Source organism: Octopus bimaculoides, chromosome 14 (genome assembly GCF_001194135.2).
Source record: "Octopus bimaculoides isolate UCB-OBI-ISO-001 chromosome 14, ASM119413v2, whole genome shotgun sequence".
Taxonomy (NCBI): Eukaryota; Metazoa; Mollusca; class Cephalopoda; order Octopoda; family Octopodidae; genus Octopus; species Octopus bimaculoides.
In genome coordinates this window covers 29,568,369-29,574,277 of record NC_068994.1, presented here as the reverse complement: position 1 = coordinate 29,574,277, position 5,909 = coordinate 29,568,369, and the positions used below count along the sequence as shown (strand labels likewise).

At 35.4% G+C, this 5,909-nt stretch overlaps 1 protein-coding gene across 3 annotated transcripts in view; it reads right to left on the bottom strand.

Annotated features, from left to right (window-relative positions):
* Window positions 1–4,375, bottom strand: part of LOC106876260 (zinc finger protein ZFP2) — an 8,900-nt gene extending 4,525 nt beyond the window's left edge. Inside the window, exon 1 of one of the 3 annotated variants that reach the window (XM_052972798.1) lies at window positions 4,073–4,375. The gene's annotated coding sequence lies outside the window, so the exon portion shown is untranslated. Of the gene's footprint in view, window positions 1–962; window positions 1,864–2,346; window positions 2,448–4,072 lie in introns of those variants that run through there. The other 2 variants (XM_052972801.1, XM_052972802.1) reach the window with 2 other exon arrangements.
* Window positions 4,376–5,909: the final 1,534 nt, after the last annotated feature.

Genomic DNA, 5,909 nt, shown 5'->3' with positions numbered 1-5,909 from the left:
TATATATATATATACAAACATTCATATACATACATACACATACATATATACAAACATACATACACACACACACACAAACACACATATAGTCCTGTGTTATGAAAATTCTGATTATGGAATTTTGCACTTCAGGATGTCGCCTGTAATCTTGCCCTTATGGAAACTGGATTGAATTCTAACAATTTTGAAAACTAAAATCCCAATGTGCGTCGTTTTTCTCAAAAACTGCCTCCACCTACACATAAAATCTTCACTCCATGCAGTAAATTCAACTTATTTTACAAACTCTTATTTAAAGTAATTGTTACCGACACACACTATCACCAGCATCCTCAGATTCTGAATGTACTAGACGAGGCATTTAATTCCAAGACCGCAATGAGTGGGAAGCAGGCTTCTTAACCACATAGCCATGCATGTGCTTTACAAATAACAAATAATTGTAAGGCTACATATATTTAGGGAAGAGGGAAAATAAAGGTTGTAAAAGGGAAGTAAGTTTTGACCAGGAACTGAAATCGAGTCTCAAACCTCTGATACTACAAGGCCTGTCTTAAATATTATTAATTTCTCATATAGGCACAAGGCCATGAATTTTTTTTTTTTCTTTTATTAATGGTAGGAGAAAGGACATTGTGAATCACACTGATACTTGTAGCTGACAGCACCTTTATTTTATCAAACCCCACCCCAAAGGATAAAAGGGGAAGTTGACTTTGGCAATATTTGAACATAAAGAGCTGCAACTAAATAGTGTCATAGCTAGAGTGTGTGCTACCCAGGGTAGTCCTGGCATTTCCATCCCCACCACCTATCTATGAGGGCATGCTGAAAAGTTCTTGGCTTTAAGGGTGTCGTGAAAGACCTGGTTGGAGGCTCAACCTTCCAAGTTTTTTTACAGGGCCACTTCAATAAATGTGTGAATCTGAGAGAGGAATATGTTGAATAAAATCATAATTAACTGATTGTCTTGTATTTTCTTTAATCCAAAGTCAAGAACTTTTCAGCACCCACTTGTAAACATGCTTATACAGCAGACCCAAAAGTACTGCCCTGGTCAGAATGTTGCATTTCCTCGGCTATGCTACTGAGAAAGTATGTTGCTTGTTGCAGTACCAATTTTGTCAACTCACGCTTCAGCCTGGCTAAAAATAGGAGGAGGGAGAACAATCGGTAATATTGAATACAGTATTTGATTGGTACTTTATTTCTATCCGACCCCAGAAGTATGAAAGGCAAACGTGATTTCTGTGAGATTCGAACTCAGAGTGTAGTAGCGCTAGAACAAATACCACAAGGCATTTTGTCCGACACAGACAATTCTGCTAATCTGCAGAACGGCCTAACTAATAATAGAAAAGTGAGGTGCAGCGAAGGAAATATAGGTAGCATGCGTCATTTTTTACCGTTACTTCAGCAAATATGAAGTGGTGTAACTACAGTGGGTGCTGCCAGGTGCAGCCCTTGTGTCTTCCCCCATCCTCCCTAAGTTTATACAAGTACCGATCCAATAAAAGAGTTGTCTTTGGCGAACCTCCCCCACTCCACCTACTCTGATGCACATATGGTCTGCTGATGAGGGAAGAATAAAACCAAATGTCGGAAAATATCTTCAACATTTGCCAGGAAACTTAAAACTGCTTTTCCCCAAAACGGAAAGAATATTTATTTCTAGTACGCTTGTTAATGCATTAGATGTGTTAACACTCATTCCCCTCAATCATACATCTTTTATTCTTATTAACAGTTGGAATATTTAAGGAACAGTAAAAACGCAAACAACTGAAGTTCAAAATCAGTTTTACATAACATGTAATAACAGTTTCACTTTTCACCAAAGCAGTTCTGCTTATCACACTTTAGCTTGTCAATTCACGTACAATAATCATTTCACAATGTATAAACATTTTGAAGAACGATGGAAACAAAAAAATTATTGAAAGAACTTTTAAATAGTTATACGAAACGCAGAAACAAGCACTGAAATAACTAATAAACATTATAATAAAGATCGAAAGTAATAAAATAATTGAAGATATTTCCTATTGATATTGGTTCGAAAAATACGAAAAGGGACAGGCGCTTTGACGACTAGAAATAGTAGTAAAATCTTCTTGGACAAACTCAAGTAATCCCGCATCCTTAGTCGCTATTTCTTTTCAAAAGTATTTCAAATAAGACGAAACTAATAAATTAGTTTAATAACGAAGGAGAAATGCTTTATTTCTAATTTCGAAAATAAATTATATCAAACATAATGCTCAAGTAGTAAGCCTTGAAACAAATGAAGATAATATTTCATAGTAATTATAATTTTACAAAAAAAATGAAGGAAACATTGTTTACGTATAGCAATGAGAATTTGTAGCCAATGCTCGTCCACTTCAGGAAAGAAGAGTGACTGGAGATTTGGTTACTATTTCTGACAGGTCGAGTAACTACACAGAAGGCTCTCCCTTTGGTTATTATAGGTGGGCGTCAAGTGAAAGTAAAAGAGTGAGAGTAAAAACGCGAAATTGTTAGTTACCAGACGAAAGACGAAACTCTCCAATATGGTGCGATAATGGATTATAACTACATCGTTAGACTGATTTAAAGAACAGGCGTAAATAAGCGTCAACCCGACAAAAATACGAAGTGTCTTTTAAGACTTAGAGCTTGCAAACACATACACATATGGCGAAGAACAAAACAAAAATAAACAAAAGGCTGGGTTAAGTTCACAATCAATGTTGGTATGAAGCTACGGGAGATTCACACATACATACATTTAATATTTACTGAATTTTGTGTGTATATATATATATATATGTGTGTGTGTGTGTGTGTAATAAGGGTAGAAATTAATATTAAATAATACCAGTTTGAACCAGTGGTCAGCATACGTAAAAAAAAAAACGTCCGAGGACTAGTGGTCTGTGTGTGTGTGTGTGTATATATATATATATATATATATAGATGCAGCACGGAATTTTGTCAGTGAACAGGTCACGATCTCAAAGCGATGAAAACATTTTGGTAAATTAAATTAAAATATTGAAGTGAATCTAACGGTTTTCGTGTTTTTAAATTGCTTATAAACACCTTCCACGCTGCAATTGTTTATATATACATATATAATATATATATATATATATATTATCATGGGTGGACCGGACAAGACAAAGGATATCTCTACTTCTGATAAGATTGGTAGCATCGGGGAGAATGTTCAAATCTTGCCGAGGACAATTTGCTTTTTCGGAGTCAATAAAATAAAGTACAGGAGTTAATTTAATCGAGTATACACTTAACAGCAAATTTAAGGCCTTGTGTCTAAGTCGGAAACAATGCTGTATGCATGATTAAGTGTTTGCGAGTGAATTACCTGGCAATTTAACAGAGGATAAAAGATTTGTCAGCGAACGAATGGATAAGACATGCGATGTAAGACGTGAAATGATGTAGTTTATACATATACAAACATATTAATAATTGTTTAGCTCCATACCAACGTTAATTGCATTTATATGACTCAAATGTAAACTATCAACATGATTTGAAGTCAAATATTTACAAAACAAATAGTCGTAGAGTTATAAAAAAAACTACTTAAATGAAATACGTATACAGTGTTTATGTATTGTGTGTATTTTGAACAACTTGATTATATATAACAACATTAACAGTTTAAGTTGAAGAGTCTATAGTAATTACGATGCTATTAGCATGAACACGCCTACGTCTGGAGAGCGGCTTCTTTTTGTTTATTTATTATTTTGCCAAGATCAAATAATTGTCGAGACATTTACATGACAATATCTTGCGTGTACATAGTTATGATGGCATCGTATTAGAAAATACATGTCAATGTGAGCACTGGAAAATACAGAATCTAAATTTTGTATATATACAAAAGATAGAGAAAGATACACACACACATATATATATATGAATACGTGTATGTATTTATGTGTGTGAATGGGGGATCTTAAATGCTCAGTTTGAGGAATGTCAAATGAAAGGGAAAACAATTTTACATTTAACTTCGACAACAATAACCACAATAAAAATTAGAATAATTGTTGCTTACATAGGTTAAAAGCATTAAATTTTTAGAAGAACGAGAATGAAACATAGTGGAGTTCATTCCTTGCCTAAGACCATTATAACGACAGTAATGATGATGATGATAACAAGAGTCAAGTACTCACAAACATACACAGTGAGGTGAAAACGGTGTATGGTTAAAGAATAAACCGTCTGTACAAAATGTCCACCGCCTGCGACAGATAGTGAGGATCGACAGCAGCTAGAGTTAGCTGGGAAGTCGTCATCTAACAAATTCTATCGCCGTCTTGAACTTAAGTAGTTAAAGTGATCGTAATATCGGATAGACATTTTACAAATGTTTTTGCAAATTACGCAAGAATTATTATCTAACCTCCCTGTGTTTCCAGTTACATCGAAGAGCGGACAGTGTGATAAAGTGTTTAATGTTGAGTATGGAACTCAGACACTTGTAGAAATGATTACATTTAAACGATTTAATCGAAAGAAATGTTCGGTTAATAATTTCAGAAGAGTCGAGGCTGCAGTTATTACGGTTTTGATTTGAGATAAACAATGAGCTGCTATATCCTCGTTTAAGGCGACTTGATCAATAAAATACTTTACAGAATAAATTTGTTGAGAAAACAAATTTATGTTGTTTAGCACCAGGTCCGCCCGACTACTGCAGGTCTATAAATGTGTTCCAACAGCCATCAACTTGTTTCCCTTCCCCAACCGCACAAAAATGTTTTTAGAATCATATTAATCTATGTATGTGTCCTTTTCTAAATTAGTAGGATGTGATCTGAAGCAAATCTAGTTCTTATTTCTTGTAAATGATCGAGGTGATTATCAAGCGCATCACCCTCACTAGTTTTGGAAGGTCTACAAAGAGTCATATGCGCAACCCCATCTACGTGACTAAGCTATTCAGAAAATTGTTGTATTAGGATTAATGTATTTAATGCAAAGATAATCTAATTTTGAAACAAGTAATAATTATGCCGTCAGGGAAAAGCAATATTTATCATTAACTCAACAATATTGTATGTTGATTTCATCACTATCAAGAACTTATTAAGAATTCCATATAAATACTGTTTCCTTTCAGTTTTGAAGACAGAGTGTAGATTGAATCGATAATGTTTAGTATATAATAGGCATGAAAGTTTAGATACCTGTGGAGTATCCCCTTCTCCCATTATAATTGTTTTGTTGTTTCAAGGAGCTGGAACGGGTCGCCGACTTGTGACGTCCGTGCGAACTGAGGTGATGAGAATGGCTCCTTAGTACATCACACGGTCGATACAATAAATATAAATAGAACAATGCATATATGTTCTAGAGGGAAATAAGAGACTCATCCGGGTAGAATGTTTAAAAGAAGATTTATTGATATGTTAACATGTGTGTGCGGCATATATACAGAATAATAGACAGGCCATCATAAGAATAAGATGTATGCGTGTGTATGTAGGCATAGATGTATGCCCGTTAAGAACATACAAGGATGGCGATGAAGAAGAGACAGTGAAAGAGTTTGTAGCCATCGAAGTGAGGAGTAAGTTCATAGACACAAGAATGATAAACACCAGTTCGTAGTCAATTGTAGACGATAGTTAAAATACTGTATCAAGAAGTTGCAGCGATGATGCAGAGCCGGTTGCGGTACATGTCGTACGTGAAGTTGTAACTGTGATGCTACCACCTGGGTCACTTGGTACAGGAGTTCTCGCAGGTTGTATATTCGTTGTTGATCCATGGTGAAGTAGTTCACGAACAGTGCAGTGCTGTAACCGGGGCGAGTACGTAGAGAGATGTAGACGTTAGGACGAATGGTGGCGACGGAGATGGAGGTCCCCGAATGCTGTTGGACG